The 19,624-nt window shown below is 43.5% G+C and overlaps 1 protein-coding gene across 3 annotated transcripts in view; it reads right to left on the bottom strand.

The window, feature by feature from the left end:
- Nucleotides 1–19,542, bottom strand: part of FAM118B (family with sequence similarity 118 member B) — a 48,842-nt gene extending 29,300 nt beyond the window's left edge. For 2 of the 3 annotated variants that reach the window (NM_001015677.2, XM_024987272.2), the window contains 1 exon segment: nt 19,490–19,542. The gene's annotated coding sequence lies outside the window, so the exon portion shown is untranslated. 3 annotated transcript variants of the gene reach the window in all.
- Between the last annotated feature and the right edge of the window lie 82 nt (nt 19,543–19,624).

Below are 19,624 nucleotides of genomic sequence, written 5' to 3'. Positions count from 1 at the left end.
AAGGCAGATGAATTATGAATGACCGTACCCTCAACTGCTTCCTTCTCACGAGAACAAAAGGACAGCGAACAGATGCAGATTCCTTCAAGTCCGGGCGGCCAACAAGCTGTCACCATTATAGAGGATCTCTCTCGGAGTTGGAAATTTGACAAGTCTTAAAGGGAAGACTTTCCTGTCATGACTTAAACACCACTGATTTTGGAAAAAAAAAAAAATTTAAGTTGCATTTTGACATACAGCTTGGCAAATGTTACAATTAAAAACCTCGCGTGTAGCTGGATGGTAATAGTGATTAAGTGAAGTGTCAACACCAGGTTAGACATCTCAGAGGTCCCCATATTGTGGCCATGTAACCCAAACCCAATCTCAAACCAAACCGAGGACAGAATATAAGAAAGATAAACAAAGTAGACCTGTCTTTGCATGGTGTCTTAAACTGATAGAATGCATTAAAAAATTGGGGTCTTATGTTTAAAACTCAATTCTCAAAATATCCAATCAAGAGAGATTTAGGACTAAGCTTGCTCTGAGTGCATTCAATCTTTTTATCCTGTCATTCAACAAATCAAACGTCTACAAAACATTCGCTCTTGAACTTCCCACTCGGGATGGCAGTGCAACTGGAGGCCTAAAGAGGTCGTGGCATTTCCTTTTAAAGAAAAAGAGGGTGAGCAATTACATCTGGGGGTGATGCACAGAGTTCTATTTTTTAAAAAGGGAAAAAAGGCCTTGCCAATTTTTTAAGGCCCCTTCTAACTCTCAGTTATGCTAATCTGGATCGCTTTCCTTTTTTACTGAGAGATGAACATAGAATGTTTTGCTTCAGAAAGTCAAAGACCTGTGCGTCTTAGCATTTTCTTTAGTGATCATACCTCAGCTTCAACCTCATAGGAAACTGAGCCAGAAACAATGAACAGCAATTTTGCAGAAAGGACTCAACTACGAAACAACCATGACAAATGGGGAAAGGAATCAGTAAGAAAAAAGTTTAAGAAACCACAAAAGGATACTCTGAAAAATAAAATTCAGAAACAGGAGAAAACATCAGTCCTGTCTTCCCAGGTAAGCCAGTGGTAAAGAACCCACCTGCCAATACAGGAGACATAAGAACTCAGGTGCAATCCCTGGGTCGGGAAGATTCCCTGGAGGAGGGTATGGCAACCTACTCCAGTATACTCGCCTGGAGAATCCCATGGACAGAGGCCTGGCGGGCCACAGTCCATGAGGTTGCAAAGAGTCGGACACGACTGAGAGACTTAGCACACACACATAGCTGGAACACCTCAAGTATCTCACTGGATAAACTAAGGCTGCTTCTTTACAATTAGTACCATGCATCTGAAACAAAAGTGATACGGAATATACACACCAATATAATACACTTGATACGCGTGTGACTTTGACAATATTCTACTGTATCAGTCATTGATTAGGACTGGAAAGGAGCAGAACCCTGTGCCTAAACCCCTGCCCCCACCTACCCAAGGACAAAAGTGCCTGCCTACTGCTTGTAGAGAAGCTGAAGTCTCCCATGCCTCAATGAGTCACAGGAGCAGGCTCAGGCAGCTGGAGACTAGGACAATAGAGCCATAGATGCGGTGTGGGCTGCACATTCCTGAGGTCTTGTACAAACCAGACTGCAGCTGTGCCGTAAACGGCTCCATCTTGAGCAGTACTGAGTCTATGGCGAACAGCTCCAAGGAATGACCTTAAGAAAATGGGATTAACCCCACTGCTCATCAGCTTGTTCTGCTTGTTAATGTAAATAGGCAACAGTACCGTCACCAACAGACCCACGTGGACATCTTCTGCTCTAAGGATACGGCACTGCATGTCAGCAGAAGTCAGACCTTCACCCATGATCCCACAGAAATAGAAGGATGTTCTCACAGGTGGGGATACGGAAGCAGCTTTTGGCAGGAGAGAGCTCTCTGCAGGAGGCCCCTCTTAGATCAGGCATCCCCATTCTCTACTCATCTCTGGCCCCAGCACACCCTTCAAATCTTCTGACCACAGAACACCTTGCCTAATCCTGATCTCTTGGATCTTTCTGTAGATCAAAGGAGTAGAAATTAAGAATAAGTAACTAACAGATGACTAGATCTCCTCCCAAGCTTCTCCTTCAGCTTTCCCAGGAACACACTGTGAACAGGACAGCATCTGAAGAAAAACCACAGCAATTCCCTGGTTGTTCAGTGGTTAGGATTTGGTGCTTTCACTGCGGCGGCCCAGGTTCAATCCCTGGCCAGGGAACCAAGATCCTTCAAGCTGCAGAGCCGGAGGTGGGGTGGGGTGGGGTGGGGGAGACAAGACTGCACACAGTAGGAGGAGGGTTCTGCATCTCTATCTCAAGGATTAACCGAGATGAGTTCCTTTTTCCCTTTAAAAGCTTTCATGGCCAAGCAGAATCCTGGGAGACAGTTTTTGGAGGGACACTGAGCCTACCATATCTGCATATTGCCAGCATTCTGATTAGCAGTAATTTTCCTTTCCACCAACATCTGTCTCTCAAGTACTGATTTCTGAGCAGCCAGCAGCCGGACCTGGCTGGGGAACAGGCCCTTATACAAGCAGTGTACCTGATTTAGGCTGCCAACTTAAGAAACACAAGGAAAATCTCACTGAGTTAAAGAACAGAAAACATAGATCACCAAATAAAAATGATAAAAGAATCTGGAGCTACTGAGCTTGAAAGAAAGAAGGGAGGCAACCAAATCTGCTCTCAAGTCCCCTCAGACTCGGCCCAATCTTCACCTCCATCACCGCCCCTCTCTGAGACAAGTGCGCCTTTGCCAATCTCTGCTACGAAACAAAGCCTTTGGCTTTTGAAATCTATTCATTGGAAGGGTAAATTTTCACCTTTTACTAAATGCTAGTTCATATGAGCTTGTGATCCAACATCAGTTTCTTATTTGAAGAAAAAGAGATTCTTTTGTTTGCTTAGCTGCCCTATGAAATGAATTTAAGAAACTTTTGTGTTACTTAGGAATTACCTAATTCAAGTTAAGACATGAGTTGGGGTATTTATAGATTACCACCTGCAGAGCGTTCACAGGATGAAAACTCTTTCCCTAATTTACTCATTTATTTTGGCATATGAACTTTTTGAATTTGACTGAGAAGCCTGTTCCTAAAAGGCAGAGGAACTCCCTCCCTCCCTCTAGACCTGCAGGTTTCTCCACTCTTCCGCAAACAGGCCTGGAGCACTCTGGCCTGGGGCCTTTCTTTGTGTGGACTGTTCCTTTTCCTGGATCTGCTCACCCCCATCCCCCATCTGTACATGTTTCCAATCCTTTGCTCCACTCAGACCTTCTCAATGATGCTACCCTGATCACTGTATTTAAAGCTGCAGCCTCCTCACTCCCTGCACCAGCTGCTCTACAATTTCATAGCATGTACTACCCCCAGCACACTAATTATATTTATTAGTAGTATAATAAAGATACTAATTATGCTTATTAATTGCCATCCACCTCCTCCCACTGGAATACAAACCCCTCAAAGGGCAGGGATCTCAGTTTAGTTCACAAGCATCCTCAGATCCCAGACCAGTGCCTGGCACAGGGCGGGTGAGCAAATACTTCCTGAATGAACTAACTGAAATGTAAGATGTTGCTCATGATCACAATTACAAGAAAGAAATTTATTGTGCAACAGACAAAGCATTTCCAATTAAAAGAAACATCCTATTACTGCTTTTAAGGCAGTCAGGACCATAAAAGGCTGACTTCTTTTTAAAATGGAACAAGTGGGAAAAGGCAAATTCCTGTGGAAATTGTGTGCACGGTAAATCAACATTCAGACTATATCGCTTTTCAGATACACTAACAGAACAGGGGTTGAAGGGAATCTGATTCCAGCAGGCAAAAGGATTTCAGACCTCAAGTTTTAAGAACGCTCTCCAACACTAACTGAACATTTTTAGATATATATCATCTTATTTTTATAACTCAAGTTTCTGATATCTAAGATGTAAACTGATTATTTATTTGGCTGTGCTGAGTCTTAGCTGTGGCATGTGAGATCTAGTTCCCTGACCAGGGGTTGAACCCAGGTCCCCTGCATTGAGCTTGCAGAATCGTAACCACTGGACCACCAGTGAAGTGCCTAAACTGATTTTTAAGGGTGGATTCTTAATGCAAGAACTCTTTCTGGTAAACAACTCAAAGAAGTCAGTATTTAGGGCTAAAAATATCTGTTTCTTTGTGAACTTCCCCAGTGGACCAGTGGTTGGGAGTCCACCTTGCAATGCAGGGGGTGCAGGGTGGATCCCTAGTTGGGGAGTTGAACCCACATGTCGCAACTAAGACCCCACGTGCCGCAACTGAGACCTGACACAGCCACATAAATAATAAAAGAAAATACTAAAAAAAAAATCACTTACTTTTATTTACTATATTAAATCTAAATTATTTTACAAATAGAGAAGAAAGGCTTTTGTAGCAGCAGAACGGATTTCAAAATACAAACTGGATTAAGTCATGGCTCAGAAATCACTCAATGGCTTCTCTGTATTTAATATGAAACACCTCATCCTGCCGGAAAGACCTGGCCTGGCCTGGCCTCTGCAGTCTTCTCGACAACCTCCCTTCCAGCCCCCTGCCCTATCCACACGGGACACATCAGCCACGCCCCCAGCTCACACAGTCTCCCCTTAGAAGGGCAGGTGCTCTTTGTCCTCGGTGAGCACCTCTGCCCCCCGCCGTCCCATCGCTGAAGCCTCCCCTTCCCACGGAGGCCTCGTTTACATGTCAGCACCTTATTCACCTTTCAAAACACCTGCCCTCAGCTCAGTTTCTGTCATACAGTAAGTGTTTACACAGTGGAGTAAATATTTAAATATTTGCTGAATGAATGAGTGTGTACGCACCAGGAATTAATTCAAAGTCTAAGAGATCAACTGATACTTTTAATTTTATGAGCTGTAAAAAAAATACACACAAAAAAACCCCAGGGTGACTAGGTAAAGTGTGGTATTGCTTCTTTCACGCCAAATTCACTCTGTGAGGGACATGCGTCACTCAGCTGTTTCAGGGTATGCTCACTCCCGCATATGAACATGCTTACCTGCCCTGCAGGAGTCGTCGTTACCTTTCAGTTTTCTTTTTCCGAATTACATGAAAAAAACACAAAGATTACACAGTAGCTCTACAAAAAGTCTATAGATTGTTTTATAAAATAAAGTTACATGCAGAGAATTCTCAGTCCACTGAGGTTTCCCTCTGGCCTGGGCCACATATATTCTGTATATGCTGGCAGTTTAAATTGACAGTTATTGTATTAATTACAAGGTGTTGAATTTTCATGTTAATACCTGTTAAATGCTAAATGCCAGGCACTGCACTGAAACTAATACAATTATTACAGCATCCAGTTCACCTCCAACGAACTCTATGCAGCATTTACAGTGAGCCAGGCATGGTTTTCTGCACTTTGGGAATGTTCACTCCTCTATGAAGGAGACACCACCATCACCCTTACATGTCACAGATGTCGCAGATAACAGAGACATTAAATAGCTTGCTAGTACTCACATGGCAGTTACACAGTAGACAAGGGACGCTGACTGCAGAGTCAATGTTGTGGAGACACAAGTCAATACTGTCTCACCAAAGATGACTAACATCATGCCCTTAAGGGCCATACCTTTGAGAAGTCTCCACCTTTAGGGGAAGTGGAGCTGTGAACGTATATATATATGTATATATATACACAAGAGAAGACTCTACACATGAACATCACCAGATGGTCAACACCAAAATCAGATTGATTATATTCTTCATAGCCAAAGATGGAGAAGCTCTATACAGTAAGCAAAAACAAGACCAGGCACTGACTGTGGCTCAGATCATGAACTCCTTATTGCCAAATTTAGACTTAAATTGAAGAAAGCAGGGAAAACCACTAGACCATTCAGGTATGACCTAAATCAAATCCCTTGTCATTATACAGTGGAAGTGACAAATAGATAAGGGACTAGATCTGATAGACAGAGTGCCTGATGAACCATGGAGGGAGGTTCGTGACATTGTACAGGAGACAGGGATCAAGACCATCCCCATGGAAAAGAAATGTAAAAAACCAAATGGCTGTCTGAGGAGGCCTTACAAATAGCTGTGAAAAGAAGAGAAGCGAAAAGCAAAGGAGAAAAGGAAAGATATTCCCATTAGAATGCAGAGTTCCAAAGAACAGCAAGGAGAAGTAAGAAAGCCTTCCTCAGCGATCAATGCAAAGAAATAGAGGAAAACAATAGAATGAGAAAGACTAGAGATCTCTTCAAGAAAATTAGAGATACCAAAGGAACATTTCATGCAAAGATGGGCTCGATAAAGGACAGAAATGGTATGGACCTAACAGAAGCAGAAGAATACACAGAAGAACTGTACAAAAAAGATATTCACGACCAAGATAATAACGATGGTGTGATCACTCACCTAGAGTCACATTCTGGAATGTGAAGTCAAGTGGGCCTTAGAAAGCATCACTACGAACAAAGCTAGTGGAGGTGATGGAATTCCAGTTGAGCTATTTCAAATCCTGAAAGATGATGCTGTGAAAGTGCTGCACTCAATATGCCAGCAAATTTGGAAAACTCAGCAGCGGCCACAGGACTGGAAAAGTCAGTTTTCATTCCAATCCCAAAGAAAGGCAATGCCAAAGAATGTTCAAACTACTGCACAATTGCACTCATCTCACACGCTAGTAAAGTAATGCTCAAAATTCTCCAAGACAGGCTTCAGCAATATATCAACCGCGAACTTCCTGATGTTCAAGCTGGTTTTAGAAAAGGCAGAGGAACCAAAGATCAAATTGCCAACATCCGCTGGATCATGGAAAAAGCAAGAGAGTTCCAGAAAAACATCTATTTCTGCTTTATTGACTATGCCAAAGCCTTTGACTGTGTGGATCACAATAAACTGTGGAAAATTCTCAAAGAGATGAGAATACCAGACCACCTCACCGGCCTCTTGAGAAACCTGTATGCAGGTCAGGAAGCAACAGTTAGAACTGGACATGGAACAACAGACTGGTTCCAAATAGGAAAAGGAGTTTGTCAAGGCTGTATACTGTCACCCTGTTTATTTAACTTATATGCAGAGTACATCACGAGAAACGCTGGACTGGAAGAGACACAAACTGGAATCAAGGTTGCCGGGAGAAATATCAATAACCTCAGATATGCAGATGACACCACTCTTATGGCAGAAAGTGAAGAGGAACTCAAAAGCCTCTTGGTGAAAGTGAAAGTGGAGAGTGAAAAAGTTGGCTTAAAGCTCAACATTCAGAAAACGAAGATCATGGCATCCGGTCCCATCACTTTATGGGAAATAGATGGGGAAACAGTGGAAACAGTGTCAGACTTTATTTTTCTGGGCTCCAAAATCACTACAGATGGTTACTGCAGCCATGAAATTAAAAGACGCTTACTCCTTGGAAGGAAAGTTATGACCAACCTAGATAGCATATTCAAAAGCAGAGACATTACTTTGCCAACAAAGGTTCGTCTAGTCAAGGCTATGGTTTTTCCTGTGGTCATGTATGGATGTGAGAGTTGGACTGTGAAGAAGGCTGAGCGCCGAACAATTGATGCTTTTGAACTGTGGTGTTGGAGAAGACTCTTGAGAGTCCCTTGGACTGCAAGGAGATCCAACCAGTCCATTCTGAAGGAGATCAGCCCTGGGATTTCTTTGGAAGGAATGATGCTAAAGCAGAAACTCCAGTACTTTGGCCACCTCATGCGAAGAGTTGACTCATTGGAAAAGACTCTGATGCTGGGAGGGATTGGGGGCAAGAGGAGAAGGGGACGACAGAGGATGAGATGGCTGGATGGCATCACTGACTCGATGGACATGAGTCTGAGTGAACTCCGGGAGTTGGTGATGGACAGGGAGGCCTGGAGTGCTGTCGTTCATGGGGTCGCAAAGAGTCAGACACGACTGAGCGACTGATCTGATCTGATCTGATCTACTCCTTGGAAGGAAAGTTATGACCAACATAGACAGCATATTCAAAGGCAGAGACATTACTTTGCCAACAAAGGTCCATCTAGTCAAGGCTATAGTTTTTCCAGTGGTCATGTATGTATGTGAGAGTTGGACTGTGAACAAGGCTGAGCGCTGAAGAATTGATGCTTTTGAACTGTGTTGTTGGAGAAGACGCTTGAGAGTCCCTTGGACTGCAAGGAGATCCAACCAGTCCATCCTAAAGGAGACCAGTCCTGGGTGTTCGTTGGAAGGACTGATGCTGAGGCTGAAACTCCAATACTTTGGCCACCTCATGCAAAGAGTTGACTCATTGGAAAAGATCCTGATGCTAGGAGGGATTGGGGGCAGGAGGAGAAGGGGATGACAGAAGATGAGATGGCTGGATGGCATCACCGACTCGATGGACATGAGTTTGGATGAACTCTGGGAGCTGGTGATGGACAGGGAGGCCTGTCCATGAATCGTGCTGCGATTCACAGGGTTGCAAAGAGTCGGACACGACTGAGTGACTGAACTGAATACACACACACACACACACTGGCTTGGTCAAAAAGTTCATTCAGGTTGTTCATGGTATGGGAAAACCCAGATGAACTTTTTAGTCAACCCAATAAAATACATCTGTGCTAAGTTTATCATGCATGTATGAACAGATTAACACAGGAGATTCACAACTGTGTTTGAGTAAGACCAAGAATGGAGAAGGCAATGGCACCCCACTCCAGTACTCTTGCCTGGAAAATCCCGTGGACAGAGGAGCCTGGTGGGCTGCAGTCCCTGGGGTCGCTGCAAGTCGGACACGACTGTGCAGCTTCGCTTTCACTTTTCACTTTCATGCATTGAAGAAGGAAATGGCAACCCACTCCAGTGTTTTTGCCTGGAGAATCCCAGGGATGGGGCAGCCTGGTGGGCTGCCATCTATGGGGTCACAGAATCGGACACAACTGAAGCGACTCAGTAGTAGTAGTAAGATCAAGAAATACTTTATGGTAAATAGGTATCATTGTGGTAAAATTCAATGACATCATTAGGACTCATCCTCCTTTACCTTTTGGAAGCGTCTAATACGGAATTCCATTCTCATCTCCTCCGGATGCTGTGTTTTCCCAGCCTTCCTCCTATTCCTGTACTCTGCCCATTCCCTGAATGTGCACCGTCCTCAGGGGTCTGAGGCTCTCCAGTCCAGCCCCTTTACCCGCTCCCTCCTCTCCCCACCCGTCTATTCCAGCCCTTACCATGCCAACTAAATGCTAATGTCTCCCAAATCTGTGTCTTCAGCCCAGATCTTGCCCGTGTTTCAGACCCATGAGGTACCTACTCAGAGTTTCATTACACAGTCCTTCAAACCACAAATACACTTTTAGACAGTCCTATTTCAACCTTAAAGATCAAAGCATCGTTTGACACCCTGTTCCGTATCATGTGTTAGAGGTCTCCGAGTGGCAGAAATAAGCTCTGGGTGATAGGATTATTGGTGATTATTTCCCCCTTTCTGTCTCAAGCACTAATGCAAGTACTTATTGATTTTGAAAGAAGTGTCCTCCACTTTAGGGCAGTTTTTTCGAGTACCTTCCCTGGATCAATTTCAGTAATCCCTTAAGAACGAGAGAATGACAGATTAGCCAGAACAAAGGGAAGTGGCTAAGCTTACGACTGTGTGTGCTCAGTCATGTCCAACTCTGAGACCCCATGGGCTGTAACCCACCAGGAGCCTCTGTCCAAGGAGTTTTCCAGGCAAGAATACTGGAGTGGGTTGCCATGTCCTACTCCATTATGACCGTAAATCTGCCGGTATTCTTTTCAGGATTTTTTTCTCTTAATAAAAATTAACTGAAAAATATTCTCTTTGATCTGTAAATGAACTGAGAGATAAAAACATTGTTTATACCTGAAACTAGAATCTGAAAGCTCCAGAAAGAGGCTATTATCTGCTACAAGGGCCACTGGAGCTAGAATGGCTAGGCTGACTTAGAAGAAACAGCCTGAACAGCACCGCTTTGCAGAGCAGGTGGCATCAGTCTTAAAAAGCAGCCAGTGAAAATAATTGAGGAGAAAAGCTGAGAGCAGAACAGGTTAGGAAGACCTAAAAACATACTTTCATAAAGAGCAAAGGAGGTCAGTGCAAGACCGAGGAGTCAGAGGGAGCAACAACAGACGGCTGCGCAGCCTGGGTGCCGGGGGACACTGCACAGGAGTGGGGTGGGGTGGGGAGCACCTTTCCTTCCTGAGAAAAGGACAGGTCACATGTAGGCACCTGGGGAATACGAAAGAGACAGTGAAGTAGAAAGAGCAAGTGATCCCACCTGGAGAGAACTGCTGTGGGTATTTTCATTTATAAGGAGAAAAGCAGTTTTCAGGAGGAACTTCTGGGGCAAGTTAAAGCATCCTGGTTTCATGCTGACGTCAATTCAAAAAACAGCATTCTTGGGACCTTGCCCCTGCTTCTACAGGATACATTTTCTTATATGCAAGTCCCCTTCTGGTTTTGTTTTCAATTTTTCTTCCTTTGTTTACCTTAATGTTTTATAGAAAATTACGATGGGCCCTCGTTGGAGCTGCTGCTGCTGAGTCGCTTCAGTCGTGTCCGACTCTGTGTGACCCCACAGACGGCAGCCCACCAGCGCCCCGTCCCTGGGATTCTCCGGGCAAGGACACCGGAGTCGGTTGCCATTTCCTCCTCCATCTTTGGAGCTACTGCATCCATACGACAAGAACGGACAATATAAAAAAGGATCAAAGGAAAAGAAAAGACGGGGAGAAAAATCACAGAAATGATAGAAGAAAATGTCCCAGGATTGCAGGACACGAATTTTCAGAATAAATGGATCCACTGTGGATCAAGAACAGCAGAAGAGGAAAGACCCACACCAGGATATACCATCATGGAACTCCAGACCACCAGGGATGGAGGGACTGTCCTCAAACTCCCAGTGAAGGAGAAAAGAAAAACCGAGCCAGCAGAACAACCGTATGCAGAAAGGGTGTGAACCTCCATGCCTCTAAAACACTTACAGACCCTGGGAAGTATAAGGACACCTTCAAAACCCCGAGAGAAAATCACTTCTAGCCTGGGACTCGACTCTACTTCCAAACTATCAAGCAAGTTTGTGGGCAAAATAAAGTCCTTCAGATTTTTCTTAGGACATAAGGACGCAACCAAGAAATGCGACGCCATGGGAGCCAGCCCGGAGCAGAGTAAAGGCCCATTCCTGAACGACACTGACAGGGAGCAGTGAAGGGAGCAGGAAGAAGACCGCAGGCTCCATAAGAAAAGTGGAAGTGACACATCTGAGTGCACAGATGATGTTGCTGATAACAATGTGATTCATACTTGGAGCATCTGGAAAAAAAATTAACACAGGCAAGCGAAAAACCGGGCAAAGGTGAAGGCCGAGCAGAGCAGGAGCACCGGGCTCAGCGGTGAAGGGCTCGGGGCAGAGGTGCAGACACAGGGGTGCTTCCTGCGCAGGGGCGAGGGGGCGACACCGATTCCTGGGCCCTGACCCAGCCCTCACTGAGCCCAAACTCCTAGAAGAGTGACCTGCTGCAGCTTTCAGGTTCCTCAGGCGACTCTTCCCAAGCATGTTGGGGAAATGCTGACCAGTACACTGGGATCAGTAAACTCAGAACTGACTTGCTTTTCTAAGTCAGTTAACAGTGCAGCTCTCCTTTTAACAGCTAATGTAAGTTATTTTCATTAAACCAAAAATATCATTAGGGCAAATGCAGCATGTTCCAAACATCAAAGATAAATACACACACACACACATCCAATCGACATCTTTTTATATGGTCAATGAATCTATGACAAAGAATACACAATAGGGAAAAGACATCCTTGTCAATAAATGGTGTTAAGAAAAGGAGACAGCAACTAGCAAATGACTGAAACCAAACCACTTTCTTACACTGCAGACAAAAACAAACTCAAAATGGATTAAAGACTTAAATGTAAGATCCGAAACCAAAAGCTCCTAGAAGAAAACACAGACAGATCTTTGACCTTGATCTTAACAATTTTTTTGGATCTGTCCCTTCAGGCAAGGGAAACAAAAGCAAAATAAACAAATGGGACTACATCAGTCTTTGAAAAGTCTCTGCACATGAAAGAAACTATCAACAAAACAAAAAGGCAGCCTACTGAGTGGAAGAAGAGACTGTATTTGCTTCAATCACAATTAAAGTCAAGTACAGTTCCTTAAAAAAAAGATACTGTATTTGCAAACACATCAGATAAGGGTTAATACCCAAAATATACAAAGAATTCACACATCAAAAAAACAACCTGACTAAAAAATGGGCAGAGGACCTGAACAGACATTCTTCAAGAAGATATACAGATGGCCAACAGGCACATGAAAAGATTCTCAACATCACTATCAGGGAAATGCAAATCAAAACCACAATGGGATCCCATCTCATACCTCTCAGAATGGCTGTATCAAAAAGATAAGAAATGACAAATTTTGGTGAGAACGTGGAGATAAGGGAAGCTTCCTGCACTGCTGGTAGGACTGTAAACTGCAGAAAACTGTATGGAAGTTCCTCGAAAACCTAAAAATAGAATTGCCAAATAATCCAGAGATTTCACTTCTGCGTATTCACCCAAAGAAAACAAAAACACGCATTCAAAAAGATAACACGCACACCAAGGTTCACTGCAGTGTTATTTACAAGAGCCAAGATATGGAAGCAACCTAACAGTCCATTGATGGGTGAATGGAATATTACTCAGCCCAAACAAAAATGAAATCATGCCACCTATGACAACATCTAGAGGGTATATTATGCTAAGTGAAATAAATCGAGAAAGACAAATACCATATGATTTCACTGATACATGCAATTTAAAAAAGCAAAAACAAAAATGAATCAAGCACAGGGATGTAATATAAGCATAAGGAATATGGTCGATAACAGTCTAGTAACTTTGTATGGGGACAGATGGGTACTAGACTTACTGTGGTGATTTCATAAAACATGCAAATATCAAATCACCATGTAGCACGCCTGAAACATAATGCTTGCATATATTGCAATTAAAAAAGCCATTTTTGACTCACTGTGAAATTTTCAAATGATAACAGAAAACAGGTTTATTTTACTTAAGTAACCATCTGTTGCAAAGACCTTCCTGAATTTCTCCAGGGATCCTCATATCCTTTGGCTTTTATCAACAGCATTGAATAGTCCCTTAATTTTCCATCATCCATGTACTGGAAACACAGTTTCCAGGTTCACCCTTCCAGTGTATATTCCATTTGCCATAAGACACTTGGTCATCTTCATTTATACAAATGCCACAAAACACACAGCTCTTAAGATGTTGAAAATGCTCCAGTGTAACATTCCTGTTTTACAATCATAAAATGCTGTCTAATAATCTGAGTACCCACTACACACTAGGAACCAGACATATTTATCTTCTTGCTCATCGCAACAATTTTACTAAATTAGTATTATTAATTCCATTGCACATAGGATGAAACTGAGGCTGAGATTAAATGCTTGTAAATAATAAAGTGCAAGATGCAAACCCCAGTCTGTTTTAGAAGCTCATGTTGTTTCTAAAATATCATGCCTGTCTCATTTCCTGCAAGTCCTGGAATTTCAGTGATCATCTAGTTGTTCATTCCGTCCCTTTTTCTAATGAGAAATTTGGGGTCCAAAACTTTGAAGTGATTCCCCTAAATGGCAGAATTAGACCAAATTCCTCGGCTCTTGACACCTACTCTATTTTTATTCCACAAATCTATGTACCTGGTGCTATCCTAAGTGCTGGACAGAGCTAGCATTTATCATTAACTCTGTGCGGGGCTCTACTGTGCTTTAACCTGCACTGACTCACTCAATCCTCACAGCGGTCCTAGGGTATAGATTAATTCCATTTGACAGGAGGAAGAAACTAAGTGAGAGAGCGTAATTAACTTGCACGGGGTTACACAGCTAGCAAGCAGCAGAGCTGGTTTGAAACCCAGTCTGTCTGACTCGGAAGTGCAAGCTCTTAGCATCCGCAAGGTGGACAGTTCACATTATCTCTTCTGAATGCCCATATGGTTTTAGTCTTCTAATTAAAAGTGTACACACGATGGGTGGACCCTTCTTGAATCCAGATGATTCAAACAAATGAACTGTTAGGAAGTGAAACCAACGGGAAAACCTGTGCACTGACCGGTTGCTCAGTAATACCCAGGAACGTATTTTTTAAGGTGTGATGACAGTATTGTGGTTATGTTGAAAACTAGTCCTTATCTTTCGCAGATACATACCCAAGTGTTTACAGATGAAACGATTATTTCTGGGATCTGATTCAAAACCATCTGGGAGTTAACGGTGGGATGGAGAACAAGTCTCGCCTGGGTGTTGGTTGGCTCCAGAAGCTAGTGATGGGTACATGAGGTTTATTAGTTCTTTTCTATCATGCAAATGTTTGAAAATTTCTATGATTAAGAAAGAATGCATGATTTTTTTTTAAAGGCAAGAAAAACCATGATATTAACAGTATTTGGAAAACAGAAATATGAATGATTTTCCCTCCTCTACTTTTTTATTTTCAATTTTCTATAATACTTTTATAATGGAAAACATAAAATAAGCTACTTAAAGAAATTCCTTATTTTCTCAGAAGAGCCAGAGCAAGTCAACCCGTAATCTAATGAGGTTAAAGTATCATGACAAACGCATTTCCCACCTCTTAATCAGTTAACCACCCATTCATACACTTTAAAATGGGCCACTTTCTGAAGACAAGTACGGTCTTTTTTTTTTTTTTAAATATTTATTATCTATTTGGCTGTGCTAAGTCTTATTTGAAGCATGTGGGATCTTCGATCTTCATGGCAACAAGCAGGATCTTTAGCTGAAGCATGTGGGATCTAGTTCCCCAACCAGGGCCAGAACCCCAGCCCCCCGCATTAGGAGCACAGAGTCTTAGCCACTGGACCACCAGGGAAGTCCCCAAATATGGTCTTTAAACGGGCCAAGAGCACAAAGGCACATGAACGCAGAACAGATTACACACAGATTTAGCAAAAATAACGACAGTCACCCAGACTGATGGCAGTGATCACTTGGTACTGTGGTATACATGTCGAATTATAATGCTGTACAACTGAAACTTACATAACAATAATAGTAAAGAGAATGTAAACCCCCAAAACAGATATGGTCAAGTAAAAATGGGCGATGATTCAAGGGATAATATATAACATGCTTTGGTTTAAAAACAGAACAAAACTAACTAGTGATACCATTACTCTTGAGAGTTAGGCAGAGTTTGGGACGAAGATCTCGAACGTGTAAGGCTGCCCTTCGCATGGACCTTAGCACAGGGAGCTTCTCCTCGCCTGTGTATGGCCAGCTGGGGACAGGACAGCCACAGCTCCAGGGACAGCTGTCTTATTCTTCAGTGAAACAACAGTAATTTCCACATGTCACAGTATGAAAATAAAGTTTGGGAAGTAGTGGCTTAAGCTCGAACTATCCCGATCATTGCTTAAAAGCTGAATAAACGTGCAACAAGGGGCGACGGTATATCGTAATCTCTTTTTGAAATGTGTTGGCACAGAAAAAAGCACACACCCGTGTTATAGGTCAATACCATTGTTTCCGTTCTTTTTTTTTTTTTTCCCATCTGCACTCCCTCCCACACCCCACCCATGAAATCTGAAGGTGTATTCCAGCAGCGTTCAATGAAGCAAACCTCTGAACACAAATGCTAGCTCAGCAGCGTAAGGTTAAACTGTGGGAACAGGAGCAAAACCCTGAATCCCTGTGCCAATGCTAAACGTATTCAAGGTAAGTCTGACATAAATTCCACTTGATAAGAAAGAGACATACTTAAGTGTCAGTGGACGGAAAGTCTTCATAGAGTAGAAGCTTAGAGCTAATAAGGATCTTCTTTTATTATTATTTAAATTTTTTATTGCACCTCATGGCATGTAGGATCTTAGTTCCCTGACCAGGGATCAAACCTGCACCCCTGCACTTAAGTGTGGAGTCTTAACCACTGGACCACCTGGGAACTCTGAAAAGACAATAAACTGAAGCCCAAATTACTCACTTAAGTTCACAAGCAGCTGAACTGGGGCCAGTCCCCAGCTGCCAACATCTGCACTTCCCAGGACACCTCCAGAGACCTCTTGTTAATTGCCTCTTTGAATCTCTCTAAAACCATAAAACAATCTCCAAGTACTTCCTGCTTTGCAGGGAAACGGAATCGATGGTTAATCTGCAACTAGCAAACCAATGTTCAAGGAACCAGAAGTTAACCTCATGCCACTAATTAACCTTAAATTTGTGATATTTAAACACAATTTCCTTTATTAGTCAGTTCCTGTTTATATTTATGAATTAAAAAGGAGGCTTTGTCATTCTTGCACAGGATAGAAAATATTTTTAAAAGCAAACTATCATGGTCTTCTTTATATAGTTATGGCGGGGGCACATATGATAAGTATATCAAGATCTATGTCTAGAAGCTATGTTTGTACTCTGCGAGAATGAAGACATCACTAATAAAATTCCCTTCCTTGTACTAAGAAAACAGTCCAGACAAAAGAGGCCCCAACCAAAAAGAGAATATGAGATTGGTGGAGAAGCTGAAAAATGAGCTACCAAGACAGGATCAACTGAATGAGGAAGAGGAAAAAGACAATATGTACCTCTACATAAATTCTTTTTAATATAAATTTATTTATTTTAATTGGAGGCTAATTACTTTACAATATTGTATTGGTTTTGCCATACATCAACATGAATCCGCCACAGGTGTATACATGCTCCCCATCCTGAACACCCCCCACCTCCCTCCCCATACCATCCCTCTGGGTCATCCCAGTGCACCAGCCCTAAGCTTCCTGTATCCTGCATCGAACCTGGACTGGCAATTCATTTCACATATGGTATTATACATGTTTCAATGCCATTCTCCCAAATCATCCCACCCTCTCCCTCTCCCACAGAGTCCAAAAGACTGTTCCATACATCTGTGCCTCTTTTGCTGTCTCACACACAGAGTTATCATTACCATCTTTCTAAATTCCATATATATGAGTTAGTATACTGTATTGGTGTTTTTCTTTCTGGCTTACTTCACTCTGTATAATAGGCTCCAGTTTCATCCACCTCATTAGAACTGATTCAAATGTATTCTTTTTAGTGGCCGAGTAATACTCCATTGTGTATATGTACCACAGCTTTCTTATCCATTAGTCTGCTAATGGACATCTAGGTTGCTTCCATGTCCTGGCTATTATAAACAGTGCTGAGATGAACATTGGGGTCTGCATAAATTCTTGTGTATTGAGAGCAACTTTATTTCAATAACCAGCAAGTGCCTAGACTTAAACGTTAAGGAAACAGAAAGTTTTGTATCCATATTGGCTAAAGCTGTACTGTGATATCAAGCAAAAAAACTCTTCAAATTTCTCTCACAAAGTTTCAACAAGAAAAATCTAAAAGTTCCTTCTCCAAGAAAAAAAAAAGGGGGGGGGGGACCAGTGTTGTTATTCCTAGGCACTACAGTGTATGCCTTGGGTTAAGGTGAAACCCAAGAACACAAGGTCTGCGTCACTGGCAATGATATCTGAGTAGGTTCTTCATTTTGTTTCCTGGCACAAAGAAAATCCTGCAGGAACAGGGGTCACTTTTTAAACACTATTAAGGACAGGTTAAGGCAGAAATACGTTCCCCGGCCCGGACGAAACCATAAAAGTCCTTCACCTAAAACAGGCTTGTAATTAACATGAGGACACAAACTTAAGTTCTGATGTCCAAATTTTAGAGTCCCTGGAAAGGAGGCTTCAAAGTACCTACTTAACATATAATATGGGACTGTTTACTGAAATTAGAAACTGGGTCTGGGGCATTATCAGCAAAAGGTGGCAATTCTCAACTTCTATACATCTGTGTCTTTCCTGTGAATCTGCGGAGGAAAAACGGTAGGAGAGACAGAGGCTGTTTCCCCAATATCCCTTGAAATTCTTCACATTTATAACCATCACCTCTCATTACAGAAACACAGACAGGCTTTCTTTCCCCCTCTTTACAAATACATCTACTCCTTCCTCCACTCTTTAGATAAAAAAATGGACAGAAATCAGATGATTCAAAATGTTCAGACACACCTAATACGAGCCTACAATGCACCTCACCCAGTCCAGGGATATTTGTAGGTTCACTCTGCACCAGATGGGGGGAATTAAAAAAAAAATGAATGAATGAATCCATAAGGCACTCACTGTTCAACAGCAGCTGCCAACTGATACATCTTGACCTGCACAACTCAAAATCAATTTAAACTCAAAGGACAGTATGGCGTAGGGAAGAAGACCACTGAACCAAGCACAGGCTTACTACTGCCCACCTAGTTTGCAGCATCCTAGCTGATTTCCCTGCTCTCAAAGCCCCCTCCTTTTCAATGTGTCCTGCATTCAACTGTCAGATTCGTTTCTACCTTTCAAGGAGTCTCCCTCCTGCTCGAGAAGCTTCACAGACTCCTTAGATCACAGACTCACATCTAGATCAAACTCTTCTTCAGGTTAAAGTCTTCTACAGGCTAGCTCCACTTACCTGTTCAACTCTGTTTCATGCCAATCCGTTTTAGAGGGGTAGGACACAAGCCTAGTTCCACTAACTCGTCTGGCAACCTTCATGCTCAGCAGTCACTGTTTCCTCTAACGTCAGCGCAGACCCATTCGCTTTCTGACATTCCTTTAGGGCTCGGGCACCATCCTTAACAGATGCCAGGTGTGTCCCAAGCTACTTTTATAGTGTTACTATCCCAACCAGACGTTCCTCTTCCCTGCCACCCCTTAGTGAAGTCAAACAGTCTTGACTTCGCTTAGTCGCAGACAGTTTGGGCATGGGGGTCCCCTTGTAAGAGAAGGGGAGGGTCTGGAGAGACTGCAAACGGCGGACGAGGAAATGAAGGAAGGAGAAAAGGGAAGGGAAGGTTCCTGCTCTGTACTTTGTCTTCTCTTTGGAAGACGTGGGGGGGGGGGGGGCGGGGGGAGGGGGAGTTGAAGGAGGAGACTCCAAGAAATGAATTCTTGAAAGCGGCAGAAGAAACTCAAGGTGCTCGCTAGGAAGGAAATATAGGCCCCTGGATAACGGAAGGGGCTCCCATCACCCCTGGGAGAGAAGGACTAGTTACAACGTGAAACAAAGGTTGGGAGTCAGGAGGTGAGGGGTGGAGAGGTTTCACTGATCCCACATCTCCGAAGGTCGAGCCATAAGGAAAGGAGAAGGGACGCCACGCGTCCCTCGGGGCAAGAGGGACAGGGTGGGCGCCTCAAGACGGCTCTGGGGGGAGCATTCATGGGGCATCTCTTCTACCCGGCGCGGGGGCGGGGAGGTGGTTTTGAGTGGGGTCGTCTCTCAAAGGGAGAAACGGTTTCCCAAGACAGGGAACTCCGAGAACGGAAACCCCGGGTCCGCAGAAACGTTAAAGCTTTGAGGCACCGGCATTCCGCAGTCCCAACCCGGCTTTAGCACACACTCACCGCGTCTCCTCCAAACGCCACCGCTCCAGCTGCAGCTACCGGCCGGCGCAGCCGCACTCAGCGCGCACCGCCCCCATGTGACGCGCCCCGGGCCCCGCCCCGCCCCGCCCCGCCCCACCCATGTGACTCGAGGGC

The sequence above is a fragment of the Bos taurus genome, chromosome 29 (assembly GCF_002263795.3).
Source record: "Bos taurus isolate L1 Dominette 01449 registration number 42190680 breed Hereford chromosome 29, ARS-UCD2.0, whole genome shotgun sequence".
Classification (NCBI taxonomy): Eukaryota; Metazoa; Chordata; class Mammalia; order Artiodactyla; family Bovidae; genus Bos; species Bos taurus.
This window is presented reverse-complemented; position numbering and strand designations above follow the sequence as displayed.